This window comes from Hibiscus syriacus, unplaced genomic scaffold (assembly GCF_006381635.1).
Source record: "Hibiscus syriacus cultivar Baekdansim isolate YM2019G1 unplaced genomic scaffold, ASM638163v2 tig00110945_pilon, whole genome shotgun sequence".
Classification (NCBI taxonomy): Eukaryota; Viridiplantae; Streptophyta; class Magnoliopsida; order Malvales; family Malvaceae; genus Hibiscus; species Hibiscus syriacus.
Window position 1 is genome coordinate 2,471,770 of NW_024062926.1, and position 27,631 is coordinate 2,499,400.

At 33.8% G+C, this 27,631-nt stretch overlaps 1 pseudogene; it reads right to left on the reverse strand.

The window, feature by feature from the left end:
* Positions 1–6,839: 6,839 nt before the first annotated feature.
* Positions 6,840–10,034, reverse strand: LOC120147965 (annotated as a pseudogene).
* Between the last annotated feature and the right edge of the window lie 17,597 nt (positions 10,035–27,631).

Here is a 27,631-nt window from a genome sequence, read left to right on the forward strand (position 1 = left end):
TCAATTTGCAGAAGAAGAATAGTTTACTATCGCAATGCGAAAATGACTATCGCAATGCGAAAATGACTATCGCAACGCGAAAATGACTATCGCAACGAGAGAATCGCAATGCGAAATGAAAATCGCAACAACAAAATCGCAATGCGAAAATGACTATCGCAATGCGAATTTGACTATCGCAACGAGAGAATCGCAATTCATTTTCGCATTGCGATAGTCATTTTCGCATTGCGATAGTCATTTTCGCATTGTGATAGTCATTTTCGCGTTGCGATTTTCATTTCGCATTGCGATTCTCTCGTTGCGATAGTCATTTTCGCGTTGCGATAGTCATTTTCGCGTTGCGATTTTAAGTTTCAGATTCTATTCTTCTTCTGCAAATTGAAACTTGAATGAATTGCATTACTTCAACCAAAAGACAAATACTAACTTCACAGTGTTGAAAATTTAAGTTTCAAGAATAAACTACTACTCTTTATGTTGTCATTGAACATGCACTAAACTTATATGTTGTCCTTTTAAATGTTTATATAAGTGCTTACTTCTGGAATGTTATCTGATGCATTTTTGTGAACAATGATATAATAATGACTTGGGTGAATACCATGCAAGTTGAAATATATTTGTCTTTGTTTTCACTATTTAATATCATGTCTGTTTATTTACTGATTTATGTATTAATTTATTTTTAGCGGCCCGCTAAGGTGGATGCTCTACGTCGGGTTTTTCTTGCAAGACGGAGTTCACACATCAGACGGCGTGCACGTGCCATTACGTCTCCGTTCACCCCAATAGTGCGAACAATCCGTAAGAAAAAGCCCGACTCACCTGTTATCATTCAAGAGGCCTCCCCTATCGTTCAAGAGGCCTCTATCATCCCTCAAGAGTCCCCTCCCACCGTTCAAGAGGCCACTGTCATCGTTGAAAGAGGTCCCTCCCAACATTCTAGAGCCCGATTCACACAGCGTAATATATCGACTTATTGAGAAGCCCCCTCACGTGCCGGACATGATGGATGACTGTTGGTTTTCGTATAAGTTACCGGCCAGTACCATTCCGGCAGATGAAGTGGAGAGGAAACAACTACCGGAAACAATTCTGGATAATACCCTTTGGGCTAAGACCGCAGTTGATTTTTATCTACATGAGCGGAGCCAAGGGTGTTATGCTGACATATACAAACTCAACGATGATATGCATTTGTTGATTGAACGGTCTTGGTGGGGTGTATTATTAGGGGTTGAAGACAACGACTATTTCGATGGGGGGTAAGTCTTATATTTCTTCTTATATTTCAGTTTGATTAATTTTTTTTAAAATTTATGTAATTCACTAATATATATCTTTTTTTGTAAAACAACATATTGATGCATGGGTGACACGTCTTCTAATTGTAAGGAAATTGAAGAAAAATATAAAAAAAACGCGATATACAATTATGCCGACGTCTTTTCACGTACTTCACTTGAAGAATCAACGACAGGAATCATATGTGTTGGCTAATGGACAAGCTAAACTTTATCCTGCATGGTGGGAGGTCGATAAGGTTAGTATATTTGTTTAAATATTTTAAAGGTGTTCATAAATAAGTGCGCAATTTGAATTATTACATTTCGATGCAGGTGTTTATCCCTGTTTTGGACCGTACTCATTGGCTTCTCGTCGAGCTTTAGCTCCCATCCTTAAAGACAATAGTATATGACAGCATGATAAAATTACATATCATTGTCTGATTTGAGAGATATTATTAAGGGATGGAGCTCTCATTTGGCTAAATTCTTGGATGCAATTAATTATTGGACTAAGTCTGGAAACAAGAAGCCAAAGAAGTTCAATGTTACAGTTATCAGAGATGAGACCGCACCACAACAAACGAAGGAAGCCAAAGGGGATTGTGGTCCTCTTGTATGCATGTGCTTGGAGCGTTTGACGACAGGAAGTACACATTTTCTATCTCCCACCGATAGAGATAGAGGTGCAGTAGGCTTGTGGTTTCGGCATTTTATGGCTAGAGCGATATATGCGAGACGCTGCCTACCTGCATCCGCATTATGAAAGTGTCCATAAACAATTTTTAAGTCAAATGCAAGTGTTGTTAAACATATATACTCTTTTTGGTTTGAAAATGTTTGGTTAAGTAGCTAGAATTCAATAATTTATTGTTTGTAGGTTTTAGATGTGTAGAAAGTGTTATTGATTCAATGTTTGGTTTCTGCAGGTTAATCCTGAAGTGAGCTGCGTGAAATGGATGTATGGGTGTAAAAGTTGATTCAATAATTGATGAGGAAATAATTCATTATTATTTTTTGATTGTTTAATTGATTTGTAAAAGATGATTTGTAAATGTTGATTTGTTTAATTGATGTGTACATAATTATTATTTGTGCTTGTTTAATTGATTGAAATGTAATAGTTGATTTGTTGATTTCAATCTGCATTATGTTGAATGCAAAACAGACTATTGCAACGAGAGAATCGCAATGCGAAATGAAAATCGCAACGAGTGAATCGCAATGCGATTCTCTCGTTGAGATAGTCATTTCCGCGTTGTGATAGTCAATTCCGCGTTGCAATAGTCATTTCCGTGTTGCGATAGTCATATTCACGTTGTGATTTCCGCGTTGCGATAGTCAAATGAATGTCTAATAAGTGATAACAACTGAACATATCATAGCAATGTTCAAACTCAAGTTACTAATACATGCCTAACTGAAAATGTTAAAAGTTCACACATAATATACACATAATACAACATTTGCATTTAAAAATCACCTAAGTTAACAGTCCCAAAAGGTGAAGCCGGTTGTGATTGGGATTTTGATGAGGATCCATATTTTGGTAGAAGAAAAGATGATTGTGATGGCACTGGTGATCCACATATCAACCTTGTATGACCACTTTCCTTGCACCGACTACATGTCGATCTCTTCTTCTCTTCACCCTTAGACGGTATACGATCGTGACTTTTTGGTCGGCCATGTAGCCTTCTATCCATGGTTGGTGGCAAAACTGTTTGTAAGTCATCTGGTATGTCCCATTCAGAAGGATGTGGAATAGGGTAGACAATCTCGCCATAAGTCTGTCGATATACTTCTATAGTGTAGCAATCCATAGCGTATGCGCTTGAATCATCTTGGTTTAGATGAAGAGAAACTTTTATAACATGGCCACACGGATAACCAGATGTTTTCCATTTCATACAACTACACGTCTTTGCATTTAGATCGATAAGCCCATTTAAGTTATTATCCAGTACTTCAAACAAAGTGTTTGAACTTGGTTCAACTCTCAATGACGTTGACTTCACAACACGTTTCGTTATCTTTTTTTCAGTCTATGGTGTAACACGATGTTCCAATGTTCCTGTGAATTTAAATAAATAATACTTAGTAAAATATATGATAAGTTACGAATTTAAAGAAATAATACCTGCATGGTTTCTTTTCTTGTAGTACCACTGTTGAATAGAGGCTCGAAAAAACTCCATTAACATAGTAATGGGTAATTTCCGGGAATGACGACTTAAAGCGTTGATTGATTCTGCATTATTAGACATCATGAAACCATATCTTGCTCCAAGTTGATGTACTCTTGACCATCTTTCAAACCTGACATCTTCTAGTGTTTGAGCACACTGAGGCAAAACACGTCTTAAACAGTTTATATGCTTATTAAAATCCACTTCCCGATAAGCTTTTACAGCCTTCCAGTATGTCCATTTGTGATTTTTTATACCAGCATACCTTGATTTTAGATTTCTATACAAATGAACACCACAAAGTCCATGAAAAGCATCTGGGAAACACCTTCTAACAGCGTTGTCAATTGAGTTTGCCCTATCAGATATGATTGTCAGATTGCTCTATGCAATCCCTAAGATGCCCCATAAACCATGTCCATGAATCAGAGGTTTCAGATTTGCCAACCCCGTAAGCTATTGGCAGTATCCCATTGTTAGCATCCATGGCTACTGCTAATAAGTTTACTCCAAGGTATCGACCTTTTAAATGTGCTTCGTCAACTATAATAACTGGGCGCATGCAATTAATAAACGAACGAATCTACAAAATCATATACACAAGAAATATAATCATTTAAATGTGAAATGCATGTAACTAACAAAAATGAGTCAACAAAATTATATTGATTTACTAACCGCAGCACCAATGGCGATAAACAACAACTCAAAGCGTCCATCTCTATTTTTTTTGATATGAGTTACCGACCCAGGATTTTTCAGCTTTAAATTGTGACAATAAGCCGACAGTTGGGCAAACGATGCTTCTGGCGACCCCCTCAACAATTCCAAGGCATAACATTTGGCTCTCCAAGCTTGAGAATATGAGATACTAATCTTTAACCGAGCATTCATGTCAGTCATAATTTCATGTCCCCGATATACCCTGCCATTCAAAAACATTAACTCAGCCAGAAAACCACCCAACACCTTTTTGTTTGCCTGTCTATGGTGAGGAAAAACTTGGGTTCTTGAACATGTATGTTTATCAATAAAAGTCCTAACTTGAAACATTTCGCAATCTTTTATCCTCTTTGCAATCATACGCCACGTACAGTTTTTGTCAATCATACACCTTGTTTCGAAACGATCTTTGCTTGATTTGTTAACTTTTAGTTGATAGCCATCTTCCACACATTTCGTATACAAAGCTATCTTCAAGTCTTCCTTTGTATCAAAACAATCATCTTTCTTGATACGAATAATTTTTGTGTAACAATCAACTGCTATCTTTACCAACTCTTCTTCCGGTATCTGAAGTAATTCTGGCATATTCCAGTTATACTCCCGTGGCATTTTCTTCGGGGACTTTTCTTTGGGGATTTCTTCTTCTTCTTTTTCTTCTTCAGTGTTATATGAATTACAGAATGGATGTTCAACATGTTCATTTACAGTCGTAACTTCCTCCTCATTATCATCAACAACATCTTCCTCAGCAACGGCTGTTTCATCATCAAAATTTGGGTATTGAACAATATCAAAATCATTACACGCAGGGTCTGTTTCTTCTTCTGAAAAATCATCAAAATCCGAGTATTGACCAAGATCAAAGTTCGGGTATTGACCAAGATCAAATTTCGAATACTGACTAGTACTCACAATTTTTTCTGTTGGCTCATCATCGTCTAACTGATCAATACGAAAACTGAAATTTGGTGCTGAAAGTTGATTGGGATTTGGATTAAGGAAATGTTGTGGGTTTTGAGATTGTGTTTGGTATTGGAAATGTGGTGAAACAATATTTGCTTGGTGATGAAATTGTGGTGGAACCATTAAATTTTGAGCACCATAAACTGGGGTTGAAAAACTTAGTTGATTACTACCCGCTACTGACCCAACTTCACTACTTCTAGGTTTAACAACATACAATGTAACATCATCACTTGAAACACTAATGTAAGCAATGAATCGTTCAACATCTTCATTGTCGGTTAACAAATAAACTTTACCATTTCTCTGATAAGATAGCCTAAATCCACTTAGGGGCTCTAAAATTCAATTTATTTGCAACACGTAACATTAGAGTTTCATAAGTTAACTTTTTTAATGACAGTTTTAGTTGAAGATTAATGGGTAAAGACATATATTGTAAAACACCATGAACATTCTCCCATGACCCTCCAAAGCACAAATCTATCCAAACATGATCAACATTAGATGATTTCATTAATATAAATTAATTTACTAAACAAACGAGCTGTGAAACTAAAACCTATTGCCGGATGGGGAAGGATGTCGTTGGATATAGGAACGGATGTCGCCGGATAGAGTGATAGATAGACATAGAATGAGTTGCGATTTAGGGATTTAGGTTATGAGTTGCTACTGCTGCGTAGTTATATACCCAAAACATTTGTGTTGCGAAACTAAAACCTGTTGCGAATTCAGAAATCGAGTTGCGAATTTGAAATTCAGTATTGCGATAGTTAGAATCTCGTTGCGATAGTTAGATTCACGTTGCGATTTACATATTCGCATTGCGATTTACGTATTCGCATTGCGATTTACGTATTCGCATTGCGCTTTACGTATTCGCATTGCGATTTACGTAATCGCATTGCGATTTTCCAAATTCGCGTTGCGATTTACGTATTCGCATTGCGAATTAGGAAAATTGCAACGCGAATTTGGGAAATCGCAATGCGATAGTCAAAATCGCGTTGCGAATCTGGAAACTGATTTGCGATACCGGAGATCGCGTTACGAATTATCGATCGCATTGCGATTTAGTTGGTCATTTTGGCAAATCCAAAAAAAGTTGATTAAAATCGTATATTATAAGACATTTTTAGTCACTGAGGTTATTTTCTCATTAAAATATAGTTCAAGAGTGAAAACTCACAAAATTTACTTATTTCAACTTTTTTTAAAAACAATTTTAAAAAAGAATCACTCAAATTCTACTTGTACCAAATAATATAAATATATTTTGATACATTTTTCTTACTTAAATATAAATAGTTTTAACACGAATCAAATAACTTCAGTTGTAAAAATAATAATTATTATTTTTTGAGAACCCAAATTCGAACATTATAAATGTCAGGAATGTAAATATTCAATGTCGAAAGGTTGAAAGTAATTTTTAAAAATATATAAATAGCTAACGCTAGAGGTTAGATGTTTTTATTACGTTACGACTTAATTTCAATCAAATGTTTATACAGGTTTCTTTGACATGCTTTTTTTTTTTACTTTAAACTTAATTTTTAATGTACTGATATTTTCCATGAATTTCTTATTTGAAACAAAATATAAATTGATAAGTATTCACTCTGTTACTAATTCCTCGTGATAAAATATTGAACTTATTAGATCAAAATTAAAAAAAAAAGAGTTATGTTCAATCTTTTACAACTATAAACTATTATGGTTTATTCCATGAATCACAAAAAAAGAAAACCCTCATTTCTCATGAATTCCTATACAGCTATGGCCTTCTTTTACACTAACCTCAGCAGACATGGCTGGAAGCTCTACTGGGTACTCAAATACCATCACCTCCTCGGGATAGTATAGATAGCAGTCGGACAATCATCCAACACTGTCTTTTTTCCTACATATTAAACTAACGCACCCAATAACCGAGACAATATCCAGAATGATCACGAAAAATCTCGCATAACATATCGTGTTTGGATGAAAATGAGTATTCGAGAGAGAGAACGTTTTCGTGACCAGTCTTTCTATTGTAGCAAAAAAATTGGGGCGTTTAAGCACCCTCCAATGCTTCAATGTCTCCATTTTCAGTGGCCAAACGACGCAAAAGGGCCTTGAAAATTGAAAAGACAGCAACCAATGCTATCTCCACATGATCAGAGCTACTCATCTTCACACAAACTTGCCCCATTTTCTGGCTATTTATATTGCCATTTATAGCAAGCCTCATACCTTGAATCGGCCTGAACTCGGACTGGAAACCACCACCAAGTACCGTCTCTTTTTTAAATGAGAGAGCTGTCATAGTCAGGCTAAGATGATCGTTTCTCACAGGGTAGTCCCTCCCTCTAAAAGAAGCTTCAAAATTCCCACCGTATGCCACTTGTCCAGAACCCTCTATTAACCCGGTATTCATAACAAATTTCATTCTCTTCCCCACCAAGATGGTCTCCTCAAGCTTGGCACCAACATAGTACTTGTTTCGAAATGATGTCACAGAGATTCCACAATCAGTGAAATTGTGCTTGAGGCTCCTCAGCTTTGCATTGCTGTGGACATTATACATAAGATCTTTACCAGTAGACTGAACATCAAGTCCTAAAGAATAAGTTGGCCCCACAGGATCTGCATATGCTACTGCACATTCAGATGAATACTGAAATCGCGCTTGTCCTTGCTCATCTGTCCTGCAATTGAAGCAAAAACATTCTTTTTCAATTCCAAAGCTGTCTCCAAGTTTATTCCTTCAAATCCAACATCGTGATCCCATCCATGGGGATCAAGAACAGGTCTCACAAGCCATAAGTCATTTGTGACAAGGCAGCGGTACCTGTGTACGGGGCAATCTGAGTCAAAACTTGGAGGGACTGCCATATCCGGTAATTGGACAGCCTCTGGAGCTACCTTGTTATCATATCATCATCATCATTACTTTCAAAGCTTTTCTCTTTGGAGAGCTTGCCTTCCTTCTGTCTAAGGCACTCTTCCTTCAACTGTTTCTTCAAATAAAGAGTCTCTCTGTATTCCAGCTCATCAAGATAGGCTTTTTTCTGTGATTTAGTCAGTTTTTTAAATTGAGACTTTTTCAGGATTCGAATTGAAGGCAATTGATCATACTCTTGCTTCCTCTGAGAGCAGAATCTCATCAAGTTCACTTTCAGGTTCAACTGGATTGATATTGACCGATGGCATAGAAAAGTTGAGAGAAGATGCGGCAGAGAAGGAAACTGATTGTTACTTAATTGTCCTAATTCAATGCTGTCTTTAAACTCCAAGAGCTTGTTGGCATCACCAAGAACCTTGGTACATACACATAATAACAGAACTGAGATTTCCAAACCTGCCCATTTGGAAGTATGCTTTGCCCCATGAAATTCTTTGCAACGAGGGTCATTCTCCACTAAAAGTAAAGGGTTTTCAAGCCTTGAATCAGATACTGCCTGGTGAATACATTGCTGCACTAAATCAGTGCAATGGTTCACATAGGATTCATAATTGACAGAATACCCGTTAGGTCCTTCAGGAAGTGCTGAAGAAGAATGTGTCATGACAATTATAGTGTTAAACCAAACTGCATTTCCAAAAACTTCAGTCATAAGCTTCAAAAGGGGGAAATCACTATAACCCATGTTGAGGAGGTCAAGACGCTCAAAGTATAAAACAACATCTGGAGGGGATCTTCTAATGAATTTCTTCACTGACAGCATAATTTTCCTATTCCTTCTCATTGTACTAGTAGACGAAGGTAGAAAACCAGGGGTATCAATGAATGTAACTTTAATCCCATGAACAGTTCCCTTGACCTCTCGAATGCAATCAGTGGCAGGCTGAAATGCACTGGTCTCAGTTTTAGGTTGGTCAAACACAGAATTTATGGTTGCACTCTTGCCAACTCCTGTTTTGCCAAGGACAAGTATTTTAATAGAGAAATCTAACCCTTGGAGACCAGATGCCTCCCGTTCCCTTGCTATAGTTTTGGCTCTCTCATTTCTTAAGTTCACTCTTTTTAAATCTGATTCCCCTGCTCGTATCAATGTTGCTAGGTGCATCCTATAAAAAACTTTTGCCACCAGAAGATTATCTTGAGGTTGCCCCAAACGTTGGAGAAGACGCATGAATGTAATTTGGAGATCCTCAATCTTAGCCATCGGATCCATCTTTTTTCTACTAGGACCACTATGCGATAGATTAGAACCTTCAACTAGGACTTGCTGCTGTGAAATAAAAGGGTCATTATCATGAATATTACCAGAAGAGGATGATATCAGGAGGCACCGACAATGCTACTGAACTGCTGGTCTGAGATGAACCTAATGAAATAAAAGACAGTTACAACTTACAATAAAGATTGGATTCTAAGCAGAGAAAGTCCTAGCTATTAATCTGCCAAGTAATCCGTGAAATAGGCAGCTCCACAGTATATAATGTTGCATTTGTGTTTTTTGCAGTTAGATAAGCAAGCTTTCTTTTCTCAAGGTTTAACTTATTCAAATATGCTTCTCCATTCAAGTACCAAGGCCGAACATTTAGTCATGTAATTTGGAATATCCCTGGAAATCAAAACCTCATACAGATATTAAATCATAATTTTATCTATAAACTCACCCACATTTTCACTTCACGAAATTTGGTGAGATGGTCAAAAGTAACATCAAATATGTAGGAAAGGAGAGAAGCTTGTACCATGATCTTCTGATTCGAATTCTTGAGACGAAGGAGCTTCAGGAAAGAAACCACTGCCGCCGGACAGTGGTCTAGAAGAGGCCAAAACTTGAGAGAAAACCCAGTCTCTAATACCTTTCATCCTTCCTGAAATTTCACCAAAAAAGGCTCAGCTTATCGTTTATATGCTAAGCCTCAGGCCAATACAATTTCCATCATATGCTTGTAATACTATGAAAAATTCTCACCATAAATCACAAGCTGGAATTAGAAAAAGCAAAATACTCATTTCCAACTATTTTTTTTAATATCAGCCCATTCGAGTAAATTTAAGATTTCTATAAGACAAAATTACAAGAAAAATTCAATTGGAACAAAAATCATAGTATGAATTGAAGGAGAAACATTACATCACAGAAATAAGAAAATAAAAACAGTGGGAATAACTTCATACATAGATTGAAAATAAATTGAGGCGTGAACAATACCCAAATTCAATCTCCCTGTCCGACGAAAAGAATAGGCTCAGCTAACATTTGATGAAAATCAACAAAATCTGCATCGGATTCGATTTGGCCGGTGCAGCCCTGAGATGGCGGTATCAGGCTTATTTTATTTATAAAATTGAAATCAGAAGGAAGAGAAGAGGGTGAGAAAAGAAGAGGCTGTGAGAGGAAGAGAAATCAGATCAGACAGACAGCTAATCAGCGATATCCAATTTCCCAATTTTGTTTTCTCTTATTTTCGGCACCAATTTATTATGCCCTAGCCCTTTTCTTCCCTCGTAATATTTGGGCACCGTAATCGAGTACGACCGGGACTATCGTGCTTCACGAGATTGATTCATTTTCCCAATGATTTTGTTGGGCTTGGAATTTTCTTTTTGGTTCATAAATTTGGATTTTGTGACAGGTTTTAGTTTCTATTAATATATCGTTTTTTAGTAAGATTATGATATTCATCAGTCAGTCAAGTAATATTAACATCTTGTTTTTTGTATATGCTGAACAAATATATTATGATTATCATACATAAAAATAAATATAGTATTTAATATTTAAATTATCAATTTTGATATGTTTTAGTATCTAAACTTTTAATTTTATCAAATTATACACAAAGTTTGTTTTTGTTTCATTTTATTACCTCGTCTTTAATAATTTTAGTTTATTTAATTTTAATATCTTTGTTCAAAATTGAATGTTAAGGTTTGAAAAAAATTGAAAGTTTAGGTAATAAAACCGGCCAAAATTGATAGTTTAAATACTAAACACGTTAAGTTTCTAACAACAGTTCCAAAATGAAATGAAAACTAAACGTTAGGTGACACTTGTGTATTCTTTATGGGAGTTTTTGTTTCATAGTTTTGTTTGTAATAAGGTGGTGACACGTGTCATCATCTTATTAGTTGAATAAAATTAATCAAATACTAATATAAATAATAATTAAAAAAATTAAAAACTAAAAAATGCCACATCAGTTCTGTAGTTAAGTTTTTAATGTCGGGGTACTAAAATGAAATAAAAATTAAACTTTAGATGTGATTTTGTAAAAATTAAAAGTTCAGGTACTAAAACGTACAAAAATTACAACTTTAGGTACTAAATGCGTAATTTACCCGAATATTTATTACTCCTTTTGTAATTTCAAATTCTTTTGCTTCCTTGTTTTCGTCCCGTACCGATTCTTTTGTCTAGCCTTTCGTTTCTCTCTTTTCGGATAATTTATGAGATTTTTTTTAATTGTTGCTAGTGTTGGATTCTTTATTTCAATTTATTTTAAGATTGTTTTGTAATTTAATTGGGGACTGCGTTTGCCTTTGTATGCCGAGAAAGTACAGGAAAATATTGAACCTTTGAATTATGTTAATTTCTTATTGTGTAATATGTAGCTTATGAGAGCATTTGGATGAAAACAAATTGAAAATTTCATTCAATTTCTTTCTTATTCAGAATTTTACTTTATGCACTCTCAAGTTTCAACTAAAGTGACGTGATATTTGTTATATTAGTATTTTCTTGTTATAAATTGATATTAGAATATATTGCAAAAGAATTACCAATTGTTATCAACCTTAGTGAATTCAAGAAGAATTTAGGGATTTTAAGAAATTGAGAAGAATAGAATTGAGAGAAAAAGATCATTCATTGCCAAAATTAGATTGTTTTTCCAGTACAATAGTTCATTATATTCTGCAGTACAAACAATCTAACAGAATTTATTATGTACAGCTGGCAGTCACAACTGATTCCAACAATTCTTCACCTGTTGGGCTGTTCAACAAGCAAGCCCAGTCTGGTGGTTCAATTCTAAGCAGGTCGGTCTTTATACCAATCCAACCGGAACTCTTGTTGGATTCTCTACGCAAGTCATTTGCCCCAATTTAAGAAATTGGTTCTGCTGCTTCAGGCATCCTTTCATTTCTCCCAATCTTTCACGCGAAATCCCTAATCCATCAGCAGAAGTCCCTAATATTTCCCTCTTTTCTGCCATGTCCATAACATCTCTCTCCCCTTCACCTGATCCTTGTCCCCAAGGATCAAAGTCTGGAAATTGAGACTTCAAAACATTATAATCTTCCCAAGTCGCATTTTCAGCCCCCAAATTCGACCATTGTATCAGCAATTACGTGACTGCCCGGTTCTGTCTCTTCACGATCCTTTTGTTAAGCACTATGGCTGGATACACCTTCATCTGTCCATCATCACTAAGTTCAGGAGGATTCTTCGAGGTAATTGCTCCTTCACCTACCTTCTTCTTCAATAAACTCACATGAAAAACAGGGTGAATTTTTGAGTGCGTTGGTAGTTCCAATTGATACGCTACTAATCCTATTTTTTTCTGGATTTGTAAGGTCCATAATATTTTGCAGCCAACTTTAAATTCTTTCGGACATCTACTGAAGATTGTTTATAGGGCTGCAATTTGAGGTTCCTTCTTGAAATTCCCTATCACTTCTATGTTTATCTGCATTTTGTTTCATACTGTTTTGAGCCTTAGCTAGATTTTCTTTCAATAATCTCTGTAGCTGTTCCCTTTCCACCATCATTTCCTGTACTGTGTTGACATTAGTATCATTAGGCCAAGTAATTATAGGAGGCTTGTATCCATACATTGCTTCAAAAGGTGTAATTCCTAGGGCTGAATGATAATTAGTGTTATACCACCATTCAGCCAGTGGTAACCATCTTGCCCAACTACCAGGTTTATGGAAACACATACTTCTCAAGTATTGTTCCAAACACTGATTTAATCTTTCAGTCTGCCCATCTGTCTCTGGATGATAGGCTGTACTGCAAAGAGTTGTAGTTCCAAGCTGCCTCATTAATTCCTTCCAGAACAAACTTGTAAAAGTTTTGTCTCTGTCAGATATAACTATCTTAGGAGGTCCATGCAATTTATAAACTTGCTCCAAATAGGTTCTAGCTATTTCAGTTACTGTATAGGGATGTGATATGGCTAAAAAATGGCCATATTTGGAGTACTTATCCACTATTACCAATATGCAATTGGATTTCATTGATTGTGGTAGTCCTTCAATGAAATCCATGGTAATAACTTTCCATGCCTGATTAGGAACAGCAATAGGTTGTAACAAACCTGGTACTGCTACATTCTCCCCTTTAGTTCTTTGATAGACTTCACATGTCTTCACATAAGTCTTCACCTGATTTTTCAAACCTTTCCAGTAGAAATAAGGTTTGATTCTCTGATACGTTGCTTGTACTCCAGAATGTCCTCCCTGAGGAGAATCATGCAAGCACTCCAATATTTTCTTTCTTAAATTCCCATGTTCCCCAATGTAGACTCTATTCCTATACCTTAGAACCCCTTTAACTAACTTCCAATCAGACTCTATATTAGAGTTAATGATTGAACTTGTAATAAATTTATGAGCTAAGGTATCTCCTTGATAACTGTCTTCGATTTCTTTCACCCATTCAGGAATCAATACTGTAGTAGTCATCTGTAAACACTCTCCTTTTTCTTCCTCAATTCTTCTGGATAAAGCATGTAACACCCCCAACCCGTATCTGACCCGGATCCGAGTCCGAAGTGCCACATGGACTTTTCAAAAAACCTTTACTTGTATAAAATAGTGAGTAATTTAAAATTTATTATTACATATAACTTATTCAAAACCTTTATCGAACTATTCAGAGCTTATACAATATATTATCTTGAATACATGCCAACTAAAACTTTATGTATTCAAATACATATTATTTATCTTTCTTCTGATTTGACTTTTGGTAAGAAGAACTGACATGTCTTGCTCCACATTGCTCCTTACACTTCTCACTTCTGTAACCTACGTGTGAAACAATCACACGCTAAGTCGTTGACTTAGTGAGGCATATAAAACATATAATATTTCATATAACATAAAGCATACATAAACATATACCATCATTATCATAATCTCTATCATTATCATTAAGAAACACACATAACATCATATGGTTCATGTAACACATTTCAAACCATTTACCTTTTGATAACCATCTATAAACCCATCGTATACATATCATATTCAGTATGTTTATTTAATCTCTTTATTAGCCCATGTACACTAGTGAGAACTTGAGGTATGTGAGTATATTGAGGTTGTGCACACATATGCTGTCACCACAGCTCGATCAATGTCCCGAAGGACCTATCCAGAGGTCATAAAGATCCTTGGTAACTATCCAGAGGTCATAAAGATCCTCGGTAACTGTCCATAGGTCCCGAAGAACCTAGGTAAACTGTCCATATGTTCCTTAGAACATAGGTATACTGTCCATATGTTCCTTAGAACATAGGTATACCGTCCATATGTCTCGAAAGACATAGGTAAAACCCTCGACTCTTGGCATGCCAACTATACCTATAGCTCTCGTATCATATAACATGGGCATTATATTCATATCACTTCACATAACACATAGTTCAATTACTCATAGAACATTTTCATATGAGTCACATTTACATGTCACATAGCTTATATACTTTCTCACGTAGTTACATAGATCCATATCATATAACATATATCACAAAGTGCACATAATCACACATATCATATCATATAGCTTAGATCATTTCTCAGATATTCATATAAACATACATATCATATCTTGTTCACATATGATCATATATGCTTCATATAACACATAGAAACACCTAGAACACTTTCTCATAGCTTATATCAATTTTCAGAGTCCTTTCATATTACCTGATGACATATATATAGATATATATAACGGATATCATATATCTACCTTATGCTCTATTTCTTTGTATTCCCTTTTTCATATCAACATACATTTAAATATTCTATATGTCCTGTCAATATCCTATAAACTTACTTATATCTCATATATCATATTTTAATATAATTTGTATATAATACTCTATAATTGTATCATATAATGATTTTACCCAAGTACTCCTTTATAAAGTTTATATTACATGTTCAATTAGTCTCATGCTATCTTATAAATAATTTCCCTTTATTTTATATCATTTTCCTTTTCCACTCACATAAACCATCTATTTATTTAGTTCAATTTCTCATGATTTCCCCAATACTCTTTAATAAAACTTTGTCGCTCTTCACTATAATACATAAACCATAGTTTACTTTAATTTATCAATCTTCCCTATATTACTTATGTATCCTTATTTATGCCCTCGAATTCATACTATTCTCTTAGAGTCTCCTAACATTTCTCGTATAATCACTTATACCATATAATATGACTTATACTTGATTATCTTATTCTCTCATGTTCATTTCATTTCTTATGACTATATCATATAACTTATTCCATGTTCTTCCATTATTACATAATAAAGTCTTACATAAATCATATAGCATATACAAATCATATCATTATCTTTAGTCATGCATACATACAATCAATGTAATACATATAATCACATATAGTTATAACCAACACATAATCATGTCTATGACTTCATGCATATTACTCTAGAAAATAGACTCATCGCAAGTCTTATTTCCATTAAACACTACATGTCACTAGTATGCACTCACCTTAGCCTCACTAGTCAATTTCAATCTCTTATCTTTCCCTTGATCGATCTTACTTGCCAAATGTTCCGGAATTGCTTTACGCGCAGAATCTACATAAATGTACATTTTGAGGCAATCATTAGATACCTACACCTTGTAATTGGATACTAGCAACTTAAACGAACTTATTAAACCAATATTCACATTTTTCCTTTAGGGAGAATCGGTTCCCTACTAAGGGGGTATCGATTCCCTCATGAATTCTGGAAATTTTGTTCGTTTGAAGGGGTATCGGTTCCCCTTGAATGGGTACCGATTCCCCTTGCCCAGAAATCATATTTTTAACTCGAAATTACTTCATTTCCTCTCAAACACTTTATATATCATCCCCTTTTCATTCTTAACTCTAGTACACATACTTAAACCAATCTATATTCATTATTTCATCTTAAACCTCAAAATCCTATCTTCCATATGAGATTCAAGAATCATACCAAATTTTCAATGTGTTCTAATTCCAATTCTAACACTTCATACTTCTTAATTAGATTGATGACAAGTCAAATTCATCCATAAAACTTCAACAACCATACCATATCAAAATTTCATCTTAAAACTCATATTGCAAATTCCTTCATAATTCCTTTATCTTATTGTTTAAATCCCATATAAGCTTTCCTTAAGCTTATTTAATACCCAAAGAATCAAAACTAAGCTTAAAACTCAAGAATTAACCAACTGAAATTAAACTTACCTTTGCCATGGAGCATACGGGAAGAGAGGAGGAAGGAAATGACCCAGCTCCAGAACTTTCTTTTCTTCTCACCCTTCCCACGTTTATATCACCTTTAAAAGAAAGATAAAAATCTTTCTGGTCAAATAACCATTTAACCCTTAATTTCCTTTAATAATTACTAATTAACCTTCATCATATATATCCAATAATCATTGAACTATTTCATTCTTATAATTTAGTCACCAAATTCTAAAACTTTACAATTTGGTCACTAACCTGGTATTGCGGATGTTACAAATCTCCCCTCTTTTTTAAAGAAAATTCATCCTCGTATTTTCACTGGACATATTGATAGAAACATATCTTCTAAAGTTCTCATGTTGCTTCATTTAATTAATCTTTCTTGTCATCATCAGAAACTTACTTTTCAATCTTTTAGTTTTCCAACTATCTTTTTCGTTTATACATTCATCTCTATATCATAAATCCATCTATTTCTTCATAACTCTCTAATTACCTTATAACCATACCAAACTTGTATTTCGTCATCATTTGACCAAAACACAACTTTAAATCTTCTTCAATGTGATTAAACATATACTTTAAGGAGTCAAACAATATTTTCACATCACCTTGCACACTTGTCTTATTTCTATATCAAAATTGTCCTCTGTACTTCCATATTTATCGTATATGATCCTTTAAATCAATCCATTTCATTTCTTTATTCCTTCTTCCTTATACATAAATCATATATTTCCTTTCATATTCACATACTCTTGTCTTATCACTTATACTCATCTTTATGTACCAATCTTCATTGCATCCTCATTACTCTAATAACTCATTTCTTATACATAACTTCATTCTTTATCATTTCTTATACTTGTATTTTCCTTCCTGAAGGTTCCATGCAAATACTTATCTCAGTTTCTACATCATAGCTATCTGCTCAGAATATACAACTATATTCAAATTCACATCATAATCAATTAACTCCACTTTATCTTTCCTCCAATCTTATAACTCTAGCACCTTTACTCTGACAGCTAGATAATAACTTTTGTTCAATCTAGGGCACAAGCCCTATTATACCAATCATATACATCATTTTCAATCTAAATTATCTCAACATTCGCTTACTCAACTTATCAATTTCACCTCTATTCTCATACATCCTGAAATTTCTTTTTCTCAAACTCAACATTCTGACTTCCTGTGTCCTATAATCTGATCATCGATATACACATTCTCAAACTCTTCTTATCAATACTCAGCTTTACTTAAATATACAAATTCTTACTTCATTTTCCTTTACTATACCACATTACTATGATCCAAATATGCAACTATATCCAGATCCATTGCAGATCTGGTTATCATATCCTGACAATATCTTATAATCTTATAATTCCAGTACATTTTTATCACATACTCTAGTTAGCCAATGCTAACTCTTTCCATCTTAACTGCAAACCCTTATCATAAACATACTCTTGTTTATGCGCAATACTATCACTTCGTTTCAAACTCATAAGCTCTGACTTTATACATCTTTTACACTTGTCACTGATGCACTTATCCTTGAGTTCTTCTATAAGTACTCACCACGTCATTAGATCTTTTTAACATTCTTATGGCGACACTTGTTCACCATATTCTATCTTATCCACATACTAACAAAACTAATCCATATCGCTTTTCCGATTCAAAATAATAAAGATATTCTTTCACTATTCTAATATGATTTAAACTTTATGAAATCAACCTTTAATCTTGTAAGACACTTTCTGAGGTTTCTGTTCTTCATCCTGCCTGGCCAGGGCAAGTGAATTGCTATCACCATCAGATTTGTCAGCTATCGATTCACTTTGACAATTTTTATAATCAATTTCTACTATATTATACAAATCTTGTTCGATTGGCAAGATAACATACTCCTTACCCTATCAGATCAGAAATTTTCACTCTGTGTTGGCATGTACACATTTTATGACACTTTGGACTTTAGTTTATGCCGATAATCGGCTAAACCGTGGCTCTGATACCATTAAATGTAACACCCCCAACCCGTATCCGACCCGGATCTGAGTCCGAAGTGCCACATGGACTTTTCAAAAACCTTTACTTGTATAAAATAGTGAGTAATTTAAAATTTATTATTACATATAACTTATTCAAAACCTTTATCGAACTATTCAGAGCTTATACAATATATTATCTTGAATACATGCCAACTAAAACTTTATGTATTCAAATACATATTATTTATCTTTCTTCTGATCTGACTTTTGGTAAGAAGAACTGACATGTATTGCTCCACATTGCTCCTTACTCTTCTCACTTCTGTAACCTACGTGTGAAACAATCACACGCTAAGTCGTTGACTTAGTGAGGCATATAAAACATATAATATTTCATATAACATAAAGCATACATAAACATATACCATCATTATCATAATCTCTATCATTATCATTAAGAAACACACATAACATCATATGGTTCATGTAACACATTTCAAACCATTTACCTTTGATAACCATCTATAAACCCATCGTATACATATCACATTCAGTATGTTTATTTAATCTCTTTATTAGCCCATGTACACTAGTGAGAACTTGAGGTATGTGAGTATATTGAGGTTGTGCACACATATGCTGTCACCACAGCTCGATCAATGTCTCGAAGGACCTATCCAGAGGTCATAAAGATCCTCGGTAACTATCCAGAGGTCATAAAGATCCTCGGTAACTGTCCATAGGTCCCGAAGAACCTAGGTAAACTGTCCATATGTTCCTTAGAACATAGGTATACTGTCCATATGTTCCTTAGAACATAGGTATACCGTCTATATGTCTCGAAAGACATAGGTAAAACCCTCGACTCTTGGCATGCCAACTATACCCATAGCTCTCGTATCATATAACATGGGCATTATATTCATATCACTTCACATAACACATAGTTCAATTACTCATAGAACATTTTCATATGAGTCACATTTACATGTCACATAGCTTATATACTTTCTCACGTAGTTACATAGATCCATATCATATAACATATATCACAAAGTGCACATAATCACACATATCATATCATATAGCTTAGATCATTTCTCAGATATTCATATAAACATACATATCATATCTTGTTCACATATGATCATATATGCTTCATATAACACATAGAAACACCTAGAACACTTTCTCATAGCTTATATCAATTTTCAGAGTCCTTTCATATTACCTGATGACATATATCATATAGATATATAATAACGGATATCATATTATCTACCTTATGCTCTATTTCTTTGTATTCCCTTTTTCATATCAGCATACATTTAAATATTCTTATATGTCCTGTCAATATCCTATAAACTTACTCATATTCTCATATATCATATTTTAATATAATTTGTATAGTAATACTCTATAATTGTATCATATAATGATTTTACCCAAGTACTCCTTTATAAAGTTTATATTACATGTTCAATTAGTCTCACGCTATCTTATAAATAATTTCCCTTTATTTTATATCATTTTCCTTTTCCACTCACATAAACCATCTATTTATTTAGTTCAATTTTCTCATGATTTCCCCAATACTCTTTAATAAAACTTTGTAGCTCTTCACTATAATACATAAACCATAGTTTCCTTTAATTTATCAATATTCCCTATATTACTTATGTATCCTTATTTATGCCCTCGAATTCATACTATTCTCTTAGAGTCTCCTAACATTTCTCGTATAATCACTTATACCATATAATATGACTTATACTTGATTATCTTATTCTCTCATGTTCATTTCATTTCTTATGACTATATCATATAACTTATTCCATGTTCTTCCATTATTACATAATAAAGTCTTACATAAATCATATAGCATATACAAATCATATCATTATCTTTAGTCATGCATACATACAATCAATGTAATACATATAATCACATATAGTTATAACCAACACATAATCATGTCTATGACTTCATGCATATTACTCTAGAAAATAGACTCATCGCAAGTCTTATTTCCATTAAACACTACATGTCACTAGTATAAACTCACATTGGCCTCACTAGTCAATTTCAATCTCTTATCTTTCCCTTGATCGATCTTACTTGCCAAATGTTCCGGAATTGCTTTACGCACAGAATCTACATAAATGTACATTTTGAGGCAATCATTAGATACCTACACCTTGTAATTGGATACTAGCAACTTAAACGAACTTATTAAACCAATATTCACATTTTTCCTTTAGGGGGAATCGGTTCCCTACTAAGGGGGTATCGATTCCCTCATGACATTCTGGAAATTTTTGTTCGTTTGAAGGGGTATCGGTTCCCCTTGAATGGGTACCGATTCCCCTTGCCCAGAAATCATATTTTTAACTCGAAAATTACTTCATTTCCTCTCAAACACTTTATATATCATCCCCTTTTCATCCTTAACTCTAGTACACATACTTAAACCAATCTATATTCATTTATTTCATCTTAAACCTAAAAATCCTATATTCCATATGAGATTCAAGAATCATACCAAATTTTCAATGTGTTCTAATTCCAATTCTAACACTTCATACTTCTTAATTAGATTGATGACAAGTCAAATTCATCCATAAAACTTCAACAACCATACCATATCAAAATTTCATCTTAAAACTCATATTGCAAATTCCTTCATCTTATTGTTTAAATCCCATATAAGCTTTCCTTAAGCTTATTTAATACCCAAATAATCAAAACTAAGCTTAAAACTCAAGAATTAACCAACTGAAATTAAACTTACCTTTGCCATGGAGCATACGGGAAGAGAGGAGGAAGGAAATGACCCAGCTCCAGAACTTTCTTTTCTTCTCACCCTTCCCACGTTTATATCACCTTTAAAAGAAAGATAAAAATCTTTCTGGTCAAATGACCATTTAACCCTTAATTTCCTTTAATAATTACTAATTAACCTTCATCATATATATCCAATAATCATTGAACTATTTCATTCTTATAATTTAGTCACCAAATTCTAAAACTTTACAATTTGGTCACTAACCCGGTATTGCGGATGTTATAAAGCATCTGCCACTACATTTAATCTGCCCTTCCTATAATGTATGACATAATCCAAACCCAACAATTTGGATAATCCTTTTTTCTGAATGGTAGTGGTTAACTTCTGCTCCAATTGATGTTTCAAAGGTTCATGGTCTGTTTTGATTATAAAAAGACCATTTTCTAGGTAGTGTCTCCATTTGGATATAGCCATGAGTATGGCTATATACTCTTTCTCATAAATAGACAGTTCCATATGCCTTGGTCCCAAAGCTTTACTCAAATAAGCTAATGGCCTGCCATCCTATGTCAAAACAGCCCCAATTCCTTATTGACTTGCATCAGTCTCCAAACAGAATGTTTTGCTGAAGTTTGGAAGAGCCAATACATGAGCTTCACACATAGATTGCTTCAATTTCTTAAAAGTTGTTTCTGCTTCAACATTCCAGTTAAAAGCTCCTTTTTTCAGTAAACTTGTCAGTGGTTTACTGATTTCCCCATACCCTTTGATGAACTTTCTATAGTATCCTGTAAGTCCTAGGAACCCTCTCAAGGACTTGAGATTCTTTGGAACTGACCATTTCTGCATTGCCTCCACCTTAGTAGGATCAGTAGAAATTCCTTTTGATGATATTATATACCCCAAATACTCCACTCTATTTTGTCCAAAGAAACACTTACTTTTTTTTGCATACAATTGATTTGTCCTCAAGATTTCCAAGACCACCTTCAAATGTTGCTTATGAGTTAAGAGATTAGGACTATACACCAAAATATCATCAAAAAATACTAACACAAACTTCCTCAAATATGGACCAAATAATTCATTCATTAATGCTTGAAAAGTGGCAGGTGCATTGGTTAAACCAAAGGGCATTACCTTGAACTCAAAGTGCCCATGATGTGTCCTGAATGTTGTTTTAGGAATGTCCTCTTCTTTAACTCTTATCTGCCAATATCTTGATCTCAGATCTATTTTAGAAAAATAGGAAGCCTCAGCCAATTCATCTAACAAGTCTTCCACTACTGGAATTGGGAATTTGTTTTTAACTGTCACAACATTTAGCTATCTATAATCCACACACATTCTCCATGTTCCATCCTTCTTCTTTACCAATAAACAAGGTGAAGCAAAAGGACTCTTACTGGTATGAATAATTGAGGCAAACAACATCTCTTTAATCTGTTTTTCAATTTCTGTCTTCTGTGGGTGTAGAAATCTGTAGGGTCTCAGATTTATTGGTTGAGTTCCTTCTTTGAGAATCACTGCATGATCATGGCTTCTAATAGGAGGCATTTTCTTAGGTTCTTCAAAAACATCTTGATACTCCTCTAGTAAAGGTTGTAATTCCACTGGAAATTTGGATTCAACTATTTCCATACTCAAAAAATATGCTTCTCCTATCACTTCTGGTTCCCTTGCAGTAATCTGTTTCAACTTGGATTCTGAAATCAATTTCATTAAAGAACCCTTCTATTTTCCTTCCAATTTAATCTCATTTTCTCCCACTTTAAAAGTCATAGTCATCTCCTTAAAATCCATTAGAATTGGACTATATTGGCTCATCCAATCCACTCCTAACACCATATCACTTCCCCCCATATTCAGAACTCTAAAATCATACTCAAATGCATTTCCTTTCATTTTCCAGCTCAACTTGTTACTCTTGGCAGTGCTGAATAATTTTTCTCCATTAGCAACTGTTATAGCCAAAGGGTGATTTTGTTCCACTTCCACACCTTTCGTTGCCCATATAGGAGTAATGAAACTGTGTGTACCCCCACTATCCACCAAAATATTTAGAGATTTTCCTCTAATAACTCCTTGAAGTCTCAAAGTATTATGTCCCACACTGCCAGTAAGAGCATTAATAGAGATCTCCAAAGCTCATTGTTCTTTACCCTCAGCTTCTTCTTCTTTATCTTCTTCATCATCTCCTTCTATGTTTTCTTCCTCCTCCATCATATTAAGCTGTTTAGGTTTACATTGATGACCAGGAATGAATTTTTCTCCACACTTAAAACACAAATTATGTGCTATTCTATACTTGATCAAAGTTTGTTTATTTGGAGAATTGATTGTTGGATTTTTCTGTATATTTGATGCACCCAGAAACTTTTTTGATTGAGCATGTATTCCTGGATAATTGTTTTTGAGCAGTGACATCTTCTTTTTTCCTTCCATTTTTAATGCCAATTCACACAACCTGGCATTCCTATAAGCTTCATCCAGACTTTTTGGTTCATGCATCCTCACTCTATGCTTAATTTCCTCCTTCAACCCACTCAGAAACATAGACACAAAATAATCTTCCCCAAGATAAGAATTATGCTATAACATGAATGGTTTGAGCTCCTCAAACTTCTCTTGATAATTCTCCACTGTGGATTTCTGCAAAAGCTTACTAAATTCTTCAATCACATTAATATAGTTCTTATCACAGAACCTGCTGCATACATCCTCCATGAATTCCTGCCATTTTACTTGACCTTTTTGCATAATATATCTATCATACCAATTTTCAGCTTTACCTGTCAAATACATTGCTGCTATTTCCATTTTCTGTTCATCAGGAATTGTAAAACTAGTAAAATACTTTTGACATTTTTTGACCCAACTCCTTGGGTTATCACCATCAAATATATGTAGTTCTATCTTAGGTCTCAGGGTAAAGGACTGATTTGGTACCCTTTTCTCATACAAATAGGGGTCTTTAGAAAGTGAAGTATTTCCAGATTGATGATTATTTCCTCCTAGGTTCAGTTTCTGAGGAATATATGATTTGTAGCATTCTGGTTTAGGAGCTAATACTCCAAGTCCTTCAGGATAAAAGGAATATTTTTCATGCTCATTTATCACTGTCACTTGCGTAGGCCTTTTTCCTTCAGATTTAGGTAAAGATGCAGTAATTACCTGATCATTCTTTTCAGGAGTATTCTGCTCAGGTTCTTCACTCACCTTAGACACACAACTCAATATCTTCTGTAAATATCCCTGGGTCTCATCCATCCTGCTTTCCAGTATCTTCAATCTGTTTTCCCATTCCTCTTTTTGTTCTTCCCAACTTCTAGGAACCCAAACTTCCTTCCCAGTCTCCTCATTACTGCTTGAGACGGCTGCTGATTCCACCTTATCACCCATCTGTTGGATTTTCTATTGCTTACCCAGCTTAACGTTGGATCTTTACTAAGCTCTGATTACCAATTGTTATGAACCTTAGTGAATTCAAGAAGAATTTAGGGATTTTAAGAAATTGAGAAGAATAGAATTGAGAGAAAAAGATCATTCATTGCCAAAATTAGATTGTTTTTCCAGTACAATAGTTCATTATATTCTGCAGTACAAACAATCTAACAGAATTTATTCTGTACAGCTGGCAGTCACAACTGATTCCAACAATTCTTCACCTGTTGGGCTGTTCAACAGCAAGCCCAGTCTGGTGGTTCAATTCTAAGCAGGCCGGTCTTTTAACCAATCCAACCGGAACTCTTGTTGGATTCTCTACGCAAGTCATTTGCCCCAATTTAAGAAATTGGTTCTGCTGCTTCAGGCATCCTTTCATTTCTCCCAATCTTTCACGCGAAATCCCTAATCCATCAGCAGAAGTCCCTAACATTTCCCTCTTTTCTGCCATGTCCATAACATTTGTAATTTAATTGGGGACTGCGTTTGCCTTTGTATGCCGAGAAAGTACAGGAAAATATTGAACCTTTGAATTATGTTAATTTCTTATTGTGTAATATGTAGCTTATGAGAGCATTTGGATGAAAACAAATTGAAAATTTCATTCAATTTCTTTCTTATTCAGAATTTTACTTTATGCACTCTCAAGTTTCAACTAAAGTGACGTGATATTTGTTATAATAGTATTTTCTTGTTATAAATTGATATTAGAATATATTGCAAAAGAATTACTCTCGTTTTGCAAGGTTCTAACTGTTAACTTGTTAAAGTCGCATATTTTTTAGAAATTTAGGAGACATTGTAGATCCTATTACTTGTTTTTCTTTGCAATGAAAGTTGTATGAACAACTTTGTTGGGTTTTCTTGGATTATGTTTTTAAAGTCAGCGGCATATATGTTTCTCAATTGCTTAGAAAATCTACGCATTTTATTTATTTCTCACTGACATTGTCAAAAATTATATTGGGTAACCTCTCGTTTTAACTAAAGAAACTGCATTGTTGTTGGGTCGATTGTTCAGTGAGTGGAGTTAGAAATGATGTTTTCATCGACGTTTTTGATTGCTTGCATTTGCTGTTTTTAACGTTTTGTCCCGGTTCTTTTAATGATTTTGTTTTCTCTAAACTAAGGACTTGTAAGTACCGTCTGATGATACTTTTAATATTAATAAAATGATTGTTGTGAATTTTTTTTAATTGAATGGTGAAATTAGTACCAAAGATATGAATGAGTTTCATTAGTTCTACATCTCTCATTGGTGTAAAAAAAGTTATGTATTCTATTAATTACAATTTAATATATATATATATTCTATTAATTATAATTTAATATATATATATATATATATTCTATTATTACAATTTAATATATGTGTGTGCGCGTGTGTGCATGTGTGTTTGCGTGTGTGTGTCTATTAATTACAATTTAATGTGTGTGTACTATATAATTACAATTTAATATATATATATATATATATATATGTGTGTGTCTATAATTACAATTTAATATATGTGTGTGTATGTGTCTAATGTATTTCTATTTTTTTACTTGTACTTCTACCAATAACAATTTGTTGTAAGTTTTAAACAATTGGGACCTTTGGTGTAGTGGTTGGGGCATTCATTTTTCACCCTTTTGGTCGTTGGTTTAATTCCACCAAGCTGCAATTTCATTCTCTTATTATTTTCTATCCAATTGGGTGGTGACACATGTCTCCTTTTGATTGGATAAATTTTAGGTTGCTGGTTCAATTCCACCAACTTTCATTCTCATTATTTTCTATCCAATTGGGTGGTGATACATGTCATCTCTTGATTGGATAGAAAATATATTTAATTTAATAAATTAAAATTAATAAAAAAATATCTTCTAGTCATGTATTGACACATGTCATGATCCTGTGCTGGCACACGTCAACTCCTAATTGAATGGTTAATTTATTAAATTAAATTTATATTAGGACGAATTTGAGAGAATATATAAATATCAAGGACTGAATGTATAAATATACCAATTATTTTAACTGCCACATCAGTATTTTCATCAAATATTGACGACAAGTGGTTTGATGAACAAATTAAATAGTTAAGTGGTGTCTTACACCAAATTGAAAGACCGGTGACAAAAGTAAAATGACCAAATAGTTAAGTGGTCAACTATATAGTTTACCCTTAAATATAAAGTATTTTAAATAGTAATATAAGAAGGTTTAATAAATTATTTGTTGTTGAAATTATATTTATTTTAGGGAAAATAATGCATATGACCATTTAATTATTGTTTTTTTTAGTTTGGCCATTGAACTTTTTAATTTTATCAATCATATCACTTAATTATTTAAACGATGTTAGTCAAGCCATTTGGTGTTAATATTTAATAAAATGTTGACATGACAGTTAATAAAATTGATATAATTACACATCTGGTCCTCAATACTTATACATTCTATCAATTTTGTCCTAATTTTAATTTAATTTAATAAATTAATCATTCGATCAGAAAAATGACACATGTTAACACATGACCATAACACATGTCACCATCTTGATAAAAATTAATTAAAGATAAATTGAATTCTTGGGGTGTTGATCTTGGGTTTGGGTGATAAAGATTCCCTTAGCCACTAAACCAAATGCTTCATTCAATTGATTAATCATACTAATATATATTTATCTCATAATATTATTAATAATAAAAATAGAAATAAAATATTCAAGTGATGTTTAATTTACTTTAAAAAATGATATTTAACTTTTAATATATATATATATATATATATATA